Below are 11008 nucleotides of genomic sequence, written 5' to 3'. Positions count from 1 at the left end.
TGTCTTAAAGTGCAATTACTGCTGCCAAGTGGCTCAGGCCAGGGATCTGGCTGGAAGGAGATCAAAGCAGAAACTTCAAACACTGGCTGTTCATGATTTAGGGTAGGGAGGTGAAAGGCAGGAATAATTTGCTTTCGGCTAATAGCCTAGTTTCGCTTCTGTAAACAAGGCTTGCTTGCTTAATGCTTAGATAAGATAAGAGCTGAAACCGGCTTTGGTGCAGACTTTCAAGACCCTAGGGAGGTGACCGCAAGTAACTTCCTGATAGAGGGGCCAAGGCATGATCAGCACAGAACAGCTACAGGGTGTGTGTGTGTTTTCGGGCAACCCTCTTATCTGAGACAACTGACTGTAACAGGCTACAGCAAAGAGTATAAAAGACATGCACCCCGCTGTGCGGGGTCCTTGCCCAGGAAAAGAGACCACTGCGTTGGTGCTCGGGGCTTGGACCCTAGCTCGAGCTAGTCAATAAACTCCTTCGTGTTATTGCAGCCTCAGCGATTCTGTCTTTCTGTTCTTGGGGGTCCAGGGGAGACCGGCTCTCACAGAGGGAGGGAGAGGAGAAAGGGAATGACAGTTCTCGGACACTCAAGTGCATCAAAAGAATAAGTGTCCTTTCTTTTGGTAAAGAAAATCTGTAAGTTGTAAGGAATCCTGGCTTGAAAAAACATAACTTTCTAAAAACTTCTGAGGATGTTCCACTGCGGCAGAGCCAACAGGCAGGCGAGCCCAGAGGGCAGCAGGGCCCAGGTGCCGTGCGCGGCGCTGGGCCATACAGGTGGCTTCCGCCGGCTTCCGAGAGGTCTTCAGCTCTGGGCGAGAAGGAGGCACGCTGGACCAGGGGCATCTGGTGGGACGTGGCTCTCGTCTCTGGCCCGTCGGGGCTGGAGCCGTCGCCGGGCCTCTGGCTGTTGAACAGCAGATAGCGCCCCGGGCATCCTGCTGCATTTTGAAGATCTCATACTCCAAGTGAGGTAGTTTGATTCCCAGGGCCACGCAGCCCTTGGTGTGCGTCGCATCCTGCTGGAGGCCCAGCTGCCAGGAGCCCTCAGCACCACACTCATTCCCGTTGAAGACGTTGTGGAGCGAGGCTGTGGCCGCATCCATGGGGGTGACCTTCATGTGATTCACTTGGCATTTCACAGCGGGGCTAGTAACTGCACGGCCAGTCGAACAACTTCTGGGTGGCGTCGGTGTGAATGTCGCCAGGGACGAGCTCCTCGGCAAGGTGGTCCAGGTTGTGGTGCAGGTACCGCTTCTCCACCCTGATGAGCTGGAGCTCGTGCACGGCAAAGTTCACGGCCTTGGTGCACTCGCGGCCGTTCTCCTCCCGCCACAGGGCTAGGCCACGTCCCACACCCAGGGGCCGCGGGCTTTGAGGAAGCCCGGGCAGGTGCGGTTCCCCAGCCTGCCGAGCTTCTCTGCCGCCGCCTCCGTGTGGCAGAAAACCTGGAAGTTGTGCAGCTGGTAGTCGGCTTCGGTGCCCCCTCGGATGATCCAGGAGGCCTGGCGGAGGCGGATCTTGCCCAGGATGATGAGCGTGTCGGTGCGGTTTGTGCAGTGGTTGCTGCCATAATAAAACTGGTAGGCCTTGAGGGTGTTACTGTGGTAGAATGTGTGAGACCTTGTGATGTACTCTGGGCCTGACCTCACTTCACAGCCCGTGGAGACCCAGCGGCCCTCAATGGCAGGCGGCATCTGCACAGTGATCCGTGTGCCATTGTGGAGATGTTTCAACATGTGATGGCACTGTGACTCCTTGAAACCCTCCAGGCACTTTTCTCTAAGGACCTAGGATGGGATCTGCCATCTGGATGAAGGAGGGCAGACCCCTCTCCCAGCCCGTGAAGCAGGAGGGCCGGGAACAGGTATATGAGCAGGAGGCGGCGCAGACAGGACATCTCCAGGCCTCCTATCGGTCCCGGGAAGCTCGCGGCGTCTGCTACTGCCCTCCCGCCTGGGCCGGCCCGGCGAGAGCCCGCGGCAGCCTGCTAGTGGCCCGGCCGGCCCCTCTTCAGGCGGCCGTGGCGCGCCCCATGCCCTGCGGGGCGGTGCGGGGCTGCGGGCCGTGCGCTCCCTGGCCGCCCTCGGGTGGCTGTCGGCGCCCGTGCCCTGTCTGCGTCTGGATCTCTCCACGCCCGCCCCTGCGTCCTGCCCCGACCGCCGCTCCGAGCTGCAGTGTCCTTCATAATCTACTGGGAAGTAATTCAGAACCGCTTCAAGTAAAAGATGAGAACCTTGTAACAGGAGAGTTCCATTTGTCACCACTCATCTTTTGTGATTTTGTTGTCATACATTTTGCATCATATAAGCTCCAGAATATAATGCTTTAATATTTGCTTTTAACAGTCATATGTCCTTTACAAAATTAAAAAAGAAAACACATGTGTTTTTTATATTTACACACAAATTTCCCATTTTTTCTGCTTTTTTTTTTTTTTTTTTTTTGAGACAGAGTCTCGCTCTGTTGCCCGGGCTAGAGTGAGTGCCGTGGCATCAGCCTGGCTCACAGCAACCTCAGACTCCTGGGCTTAAGCGATCCTACTGCCTCAGCCTCCCGAGTAGCTGGGACTACAGGCATGAGCCACCATGCCCGGCTAATTTTTTGTATATATATTTTTAGTTGGCCAGATAATTTCTTTCTATCTTTAGTAGAGACGGGGTCTCACTCTTGCTCAGGCTGGTCTCGAACTCCTGACCTTGAGCAATCCACCCGCCTCGGCCTCCCAGAGCTAGGATTACAGGCGTGAGCCACCGCGCCCGGCCCTCTGCTTTTTATTCTTTCCCATTTTTATGGTTTGTCTCCCAAATTTCTTGTTTTGAAAACTTTATCCTCAAATTCATATGTTGATTGGAGGTGTGGCCTGTGGGAGTGAATTAGGATTAGATAAATTCATCAGGGTGGGGCCTCTGTGATGGGACTGGTAGCTTTATAAGAATAGGAAGAGAGACCTGAGCCAACACCCACACTTGCTCTGTCTCACCAGGTAATGCCTCCTGCCACGTCATGATGCAGCAGGAAGGCCCTCACTAGATGCTGGTGTCATGCTCTTGGACTTCCCAGCCTCCAGAACCATAAGCTCCATAAAACTCTATAAATTACCCAGTCTGTGACATTCAGTTGTAGCAACAGAAAATGGACTAAGGCACCCATAGGCCTGAGTTTTCATATGCTATCAATTCCCTTCAGCTTGATAATTCCTCTCAGGTTTTTTTCCCGTGAAAATATCTTTTTTTTGGTTTTAATTTTTGAAGAAGGTTTTTTCTGGATACAGAATTCTGGGTGGAGGGCTGGGCAAAATGGCTCACACCTAAAATCCTAGCACTTTGGGAGGCTGAGGCAAGATGATCACTTGAGGTCAGGAGCTCAAGACCAGCCTGGGCAACATAGTAAGACCCCATCTTTACAAAAATAGAAAAATTAGTTGGGTGTGGTGGCAAATGCCTGTCCCAGCTACTCAGGAGGCTGAAGCAGCAAGATTGCTTGAGCCTAGCAGTTTGAAGTTTTAGTGACTGTGATGACACCACTGTACTCTAGTAGGCTGGGCAACAGAGTCAGACCCTATCTCAAAAAAGAGAAGAAAAAAAAAGAATTCTGGGTGGATAGTTTTTTCTTTTCACACTTACTGATATTCTATTGTCTTCTGGCCTCTATTTCTGATGTGAATTTAGCCTTCCCTGTTCCAAGTCTTAGGATCCTATTTTTACTCAGTATCTAAAATTTCAAATAAGAAACTTAGACTGTGAATTCAGCTGATTGTTGCACTTTAGCAACCCACACAATTGAATTTTGTGTTTGATTTTCAGCAATGTCTGCCCTGTGTCTACAAGAAATAAAAGATTCCTTTAGGGCTTTTATGGAAGCCCTCTGGATCTCACACCATGATTTGAGCTGAGAGTCAATGGACTTGAATTTGTCATTTTTCTCTCTGTGAGCATTGAAATGCACTCTAAAGAATTCATTTCATATCTACTACTTAGAGTCATCATTATTGTCATAATTGTGAATTGAATCAGCCACTTGAGCCCCAAGGCACTTTCTTCAATTGGTACTGTATCACAAACAACCACAGGTGACATTTTGATTAATTGTGATGCCACTGCAAGCCATGGTTTATTAGAATCGAATTTGTCATTGGCAAGGAGCTTATACTTCCCTCAAGCCCAATGGTCCCAATGGTCCCTGTCCCTATGCTCTGCTCCTCAAACCATGAGGAGGATAGATGTGACCACCAGAGGAAAAGGGGAATGGGGACCTTCTTTGACATCGGTCTCCACCTCTCCTGCATGTCCAGCATGAGTTTTTCCTGGGGTTTCTGTCAACTGCAATGTGGTCCTCTTATGTTGGGAAAAGTGGTCCCTCCCAGTGGGGAGCTGATACCTACCTCCTCCTGTTCTGAGTCAGTCCCCCAACCCACCAAGGCCTTCACAAACCTAAGCAGGAACCACAAAAATGACAGATTTCCCTGGGCCACACAGCCCAAGTGGAAGCACAGGAGGGGCTCACCAGAGGGAAAGCTGGCTCAAAAGAAGCCCTCCTGCAGCACATGAGACATATTCCTCCCACCGAGCACCAAACACAAACAACAGACAAACACGCATGCACACACACACACACACACACACACACACATACAACACACATGCGTAAAGGCTGCTCCTGAGGCTAGGGTGTTTGGTCCCCCAACAAAGAAGCACCATCAAAAACAGAGTAGCTCATGCACACACAGGCAGTCAAGACCTCCACGTCACAGGGCCCACAACCATTTGGGGAGACTTACGTACACACCCGTGAGGCAGTGATGGATCCAGCAGTGCATCGATGAGGTTCCTTCAGCCCATTTGGCCCTCCAGCAATCTTGGGATCCAGGGACTATCCATCCAATGGCTTGAAAGAGTCCTCCTGCTCCCTGATGCATCAGGGACACGATTCCTAGGCAACCACAGCAGTCACTATGATGACAGGTGACAGACACAGTGACACATACCTGTGCAGTTGCAGGTCGGCTGGGACTCCTGGAAGTCAGGCTTTGGGGCCCCTGGAATGTGGTGTGAGCAGAGGGGGTGAGGGAAGGAACAGGAGATGCAGGTGAAATGTCATGGAGGTGGAAGGAGACTGCAGAGGGACTGAGACCCAGACCCTAACACTCTTGTTCTCAGGACCCCTTGGAGAGGAGCTCTGGGTTGGTCCCTAGTGGAGGTCCAGCTTTACGGTGAGGGGTGAAAAATCAGAGTCCTCTATGGGTCTCATTTTGGGTTGGATAGTGTGGACAGGAATGGGGTCACATGGCGGTTAGGATGAAACGTGACCAGGGGCTATGGAGCCATTGGGGCACCTGAGATTACCAGAGTCCCCAAGGGCAGGGGTCAGCTGAAAATCCACTAACCCTTGTGGCCACTGCCTGTTTGTGACCTGGGCTTACCAGGTATTGGCTTGTTCTCAAAGCCCAGGGGCTCTCACTCGTCCACACCGCTGCTCAGGAAAGGTGGCGACAGACCTAGGAAAGGCCGAGAGACTGCAAAGGTGAACACAGGTGGGCTGCGCAGGAACGTCAGAGGCTAGAAGGGCAGGTGAAGGGAGAGTGTGTTTCAGAAGCAGGACTGCGCTGTTCCCAGACTGACTGTGACCACAGGTCTGCTTCCAAGGGGCACTGAAGGACCCAGGAAAGCAAAGAAAAAGCAAAGTATACCTGGGACCACAGAGGCCCTCTGCTGGGGTCTTAGTCAAATTCGAGGAATCTTGACAGGAGGCAGAAACACTGTGTCCAGTGCAGTTCACCTAAAAACTTCTCTGCAATTGGCAAGGCCCATGGGTCCTCAGCCTGGGGCCAGCATAAAACAGCTCCACAGGGACTACTTGACCATCGAGAGGACATAGAACTCCTCTGAAAACAACTTCCTTTGAAGATGACTTTGAAGTTAGAAACTAAGAACATAACAGGGAAACAAACCATCAAGACAGAGAAACACTTCCATAAACAAGAGAGTCATTCAGTTATGTTTAAAATATTCAAAGAGATAAATGAAGGCACAGAAATCATAAGGCAAGAGGATGATATTATGGAAGGAACAAAAGGGTTCACAGACCTTAGAGCTCTTGCAGGAACTCAACTTTATGAGACATGGTGCATTGCAGTTCCCCATACATTTCAAAGAACAAGCTTATAAAACAGAAAATGTAGTTCTTGGAGTAAAATTTCAATTGATGGATTAAAATAATAAAGTGTAAAAGAGAAATACTAAATTGGAAGGAAGATCTAATTAAAGCATGAAGTAATATAAAGAAAGGGAAGAAAAATATGGAAAGGAAGTTAAGAAACTGAGGAGACAGAATATATTAACCAGGGATGGAAAAAAAACCCCAAAATATATTTTACAGGAATTTCAGGAGAAAAAAATTTGAGAAATAGGGGAAAGGTAATATTATTAAAGAAATGTCAGTATTTTCCAGAATTGATGACATGAGTCCTTGGTTTAAAAAGCATACCAAATTCTAAGCATAATATACAAAAACAAATATACATGTAGATGAATTATAGAGAAAATCAAAGATGAAGACCAAATCATGTAGGCTACTAGAAAGAAAAGAGATTACCTACGAAGGAAAGCTAATCAGAGTAAGAGCACTGTGCTCATCAGCTGCAACAAATATCAGAACAATCAAATAATTTCTTTAAAACATAAAAAACAGCTTTCAATCTTGTGATCTATACCCAGCTAAATTACCATCCAAGAATGAGTGGAAAAAAATGATGTTTTTAGACATGCAAAACTAGAGATTACTTCACAGAGGCTAGAAATAACATCTCTGAAAGAACTACTAAAGGATGCACTTTACCAAGAATGAAACTACATCTTGAAGGAATGAGTCAGGATATAAGAATCAATGTAAAAAAGAAACTATTAAATAAATTACTAAATTTTAATAGGTATGAGCTAAGAAAATGGTAATAAGAATACTTTTGTGGGATAAAATATAGTCAAGCTAAAATACAGTAGACACTCTCTTAGCAAACTTCTACTTAAGAAAATTACTGATGGATAAACCTAAGCTTTCCATTCCCTACACAAAATATACTGCCCATGACATACTGAAGGATGTTAGTAAGCTATTATTTAAAAAATTCATTCCACTTCAGAAGTTATACAGATATTCTGTTTTATCATTTTCTAAAAAAAAGTTTGCAATCTATTGGAAATTGATTTCTGAGTATGGTGTGAGGTGATGGTTCAATTTCTTTTTTTAAAAAGTCAGCTACTGTTTATACAAGTATTCTCTTTCATATAAGCTGAGCTGTAAGCTAACTATGAATCAGTTATATTTTTAAACCTTTTTATGCCAGTAGTGCTTATTAATTTAATAACAATATTTAATTACAAGTCAGTAAAATTAGTACTAGATAAGTTTTTCTGAAAATATGTTCAGAACTTCAGAGAAACTTGATAAAGACAAATCATTTTTTAAAAAGAATTGCCAATAAACTTGGCATTGATCAGAGAATTACTTAAAAATTCAAGGAAATCATAACACTCTAAGATTTGTTATTTTATGTTTTAATGAAAACCAATGTTGCCATGTTTGCTGGGACAAATGTGAAAACAACACATGAAAATTTTCTTTAAGTTATTGAACTATTTGAAATGACAGCTGATGTATTCTAGGTGTGGTTTATGTAGGAAAGATAATGCACAGCTCTAACCACTATGGCTCTGCATCAAAAGATTGATAAATGCATTAATTTTTAAATTAAAATATTAGAAACAATATGACAAGTACAGAATCAGGAAGAGTCTTAAGAGATGTATTCCAGAAAATATTATCTTTCTCTTAGGTGAAATCATGCTGATTCTGAATGAAAATGTGCTTGATATAATTCAATGTCACAAATTAAAAAGATGCAGAAAACTATTAGAATGTCTAAGGTGATAAAAGTATTTCTGTACAAAGATAGTCTGGAAAGGGTATAGCTGAGAAGTGGCTTGATTTTTACACTCACTGCATTTTTCCCACTGCTAGATTATGGGGCCAGGAGTGGTAAAAATTGTCATTGGTCCTGGGTTCTGTTTCTACAGCTTCCTCACTGGTGTGATTCATACAGAAATTATAAGGTTATGCAAAGTTAATATTAAACCTTTCAGGAAATAATTTAATCTTACTATATATCATCAAGTCTGGGATAACTCTCAGTTATCTTTTATGGAATAGAAGTCCCATGGAACAAATCTTATAGATATATATTAAATGATATATATTATATATATAAAATTTTAAAAACCTCAAAAGAGGTTAAGAACCATTTTATATTGACAGTCTTGACTCTGAATTAAAGGAAAGCCTTAAATTCAACTCATTAGTTCAAATTTAGGAACTATAGCTAATGGCTTCAAAATCCTAAAGTGAAATTTTACAACCAATATACGGATATAAATTATGAATTTCTCATTTCTTTAGGCTAAAAAGCCTGATTCTGTCATCATTATATTAAATATGAAATATCTGATTTCAAATCAAAAGTTTAATTTATTATATCTCAAACAAGAAGCAGTACAATTAACAAAAGTAACTACCAACACAGTTTTGCCATCTTAATGGTAGCTTGTTTATGCCAGCAACAAGGAAGTCTGGAGAGTGAATGGCAATGAAATTACAAAGGGTGTTTTCCACGGCTTGTTGAAAATTGAATATTTTTCCTTGCAAGGAGTGGTCCAAAGCCTTGAAGAAGTGGCAGTCAGTTGGTGCCAGGTCTGGTGAATATGGTGGATGACAGAGAGTTTCCAAGTCCAGCCTCTGTAGTTTGAGCAGTGTTGTTTGTGTGACATGGGGTCCAGTTTTGTATTGCAAGAGGATTGGCCTGTCTCTACCAATCTCAACTGCTTAATTGCAAGCATCCTCATCATTTCATCCATTTGGTTGCAGTAGACATCCACTGTGATTGATTGACCACGTTTCATAAAGCTGTAGTGGATAATACCAGTGCTGGACCACCAAACAGACACAACTAGCTTTTTTTTTTTTTTGATGAATATTCGGTTTTGGACTGTGTTTCAACACTTCATCTTTATCCAATGATTGTGCCAAATGTTTGCAATTGTCAAAAGAATCCATTTTTCATCACATGTAACAATATGTAGAAATGATTCACCATTTATGTCATGACAGCAAAGAAAGGCAAGCTTCGAGATGATTTCTCTTCTGAGGCTTGTTTAATTCATGCAGAACCCATCTATCCAGCTTCTTTACCTTGCCCATTGGTTGCAAATTGTCCAATATTGTTGGAATAGTAGCATCAAACCTTGCAGGTAATTCACACACAGGTTGAGATGGATTCACTTCCACCTAGCTTTCTGCTCATCATTATCCACCTTGGTCTCAGGCCACCTATGTGGCTCATTTTCAAGATTAAAATCACTAGGACAGAAGCTCTCAAACCATGGCCATACTGTGCATTCATTAGCCGCATCCCAAATACTTCATTGACATTTCAAGCTGCCCATGCTGCATTGCTTTCACCACGGAACTCATTTGAAAACAACACAAATTTTGGACTTATCCATGGTTTCACAAAAATTGCTCTAAAAAAATTGAAGGGTAATCACAAGCCAAAATGTGTGACTGAAAGAATGAGGATGTGCCTTCACAATAAACATAAAACAAGAAGTGTCAAAGTGCAATGTCACAGATATCGACTGTCAAACTTAGTACTTGAGGAAATTGGACATTTCACGCTTAATATCCTAGTATTAAGGTTATCCTAGCCAATTACACAGATGACTGGAATATAGTTATAAAGACAAATATCACCGAATACTACAAGATGGCTCAGGGTTGATTTTCACTTTTAAGTTCCAGTTTTAAATTAGAACACAACAAAAACATGCTGTCCTTAACATTGTGTGTAAACATTTTAAAAAGTGTGTGTAATATGGCGCATACACAAAAGAATATATATATAATGTGTAAAGTTTTAAAAAAATTAAAGAAACAACTACATATCCACTATCCAGCTTAGGAAACAGAATGCTGCTACTAGTAGAAGTAACATTCGGGAAGTTTCCCAACTAGGTCTCCCTCTCTGCCCCACAGAGGTTAGTATTTTCCTAGATTTGCTTGGTACTTACTTATCTATGTATTCAGTATATTTTTTGCCTCTTTTTGAATGTCATATAAATAAAATCATACACACATTATTGCACACTTTATCTTCCTTGATTCGGTCAAGTAAAATTTAATAAAAGCTTTCACATACACTGTGAATTTTGCCTTCATTAGCATTCACCGGTGTCCACCAGCTTTATACAAGTGTTTATTTTCTTATGTCTCCATCAACACTGTGTACAAGCTATCTTTTTTGATATTATCTCTGTCAACATTTACAAGCCTAGTTAAAACCTGTAAATAAAACACAAGCATCTGGAGAGGTAAAATATGACATTGCACTTTTATTTGAAATGTTTTGATTGCTGGTGAGGTTAAACATGTGTTCTTATGTTTATTAGTTATTTGTGTTTCTTTTGTTAACTATTAATTCACGTTCTTTGCTTATTTTCAAATTAGGATGTTTCTCTTTCACTACTTGATGTGTATGGGTTTTAAAAATATGTATATATAACATTTCTATGCAATATATAAAAACTTTTCCTGCTTTGTCATTCAAATATTTCATGGTACAGTGGTTTAAATTTTGTGTGTAATATATCCATGTTCTTCACTATGATTTCTGGCTTTGAAGTCACACCATAATTTAACTAGTTTTCCACTGTTAGATATTTTGGCTATTCTCGATTTTCCTCTATTATAAATAAAACTACAGATACTACTGTGCCAAAATGTCTGTTGAGTTTTCCTAGAAATGAAATGACTAGGTGGTTTTGAACATTTAAAAATGAACCCTTTTCATGACACGTTTCCAAGTGCAGTATACGAACTACACTTTTTATTGTACTCTTATAATTGTTAAAACAAATACACCTTGCTCTAGTTTAATAGACAAATTTTTAACAATACGTT

At 42.7% G+C, this 11008-nt stretch overlaps 1 pseudogene; it reads right to left on the bottom strand.

Annotated features, from left to right (window-relative positions):
* Positions 1-659: 659 nt before the first annotated feature.
* Positions 660-1904, bottom strand: LOC123649048 (annotated as a pseudogene).
* Positions 1905-11008: the final 9104 nt, after the last annotated feature.

The sequence above is a fragment of the Lemur catta genome, chromosome 13 (genome assembly GCF_020740605.2).
Source record: "Lemur catta isolate mLemCat1 chromosome 13, mLemCat1.pri, whole genome shotgun sequence".
Taxonomy (NCBI): Eukaryota; Metazoa; Chordata; class Mammalia; order Primates; family Lemuridae; genus Lemur; species Lemur catta.
Note: the sequence above shows the minus strand (reverse complement) of the source record. Positions and strands in the feature narration are given on the sequence as shown.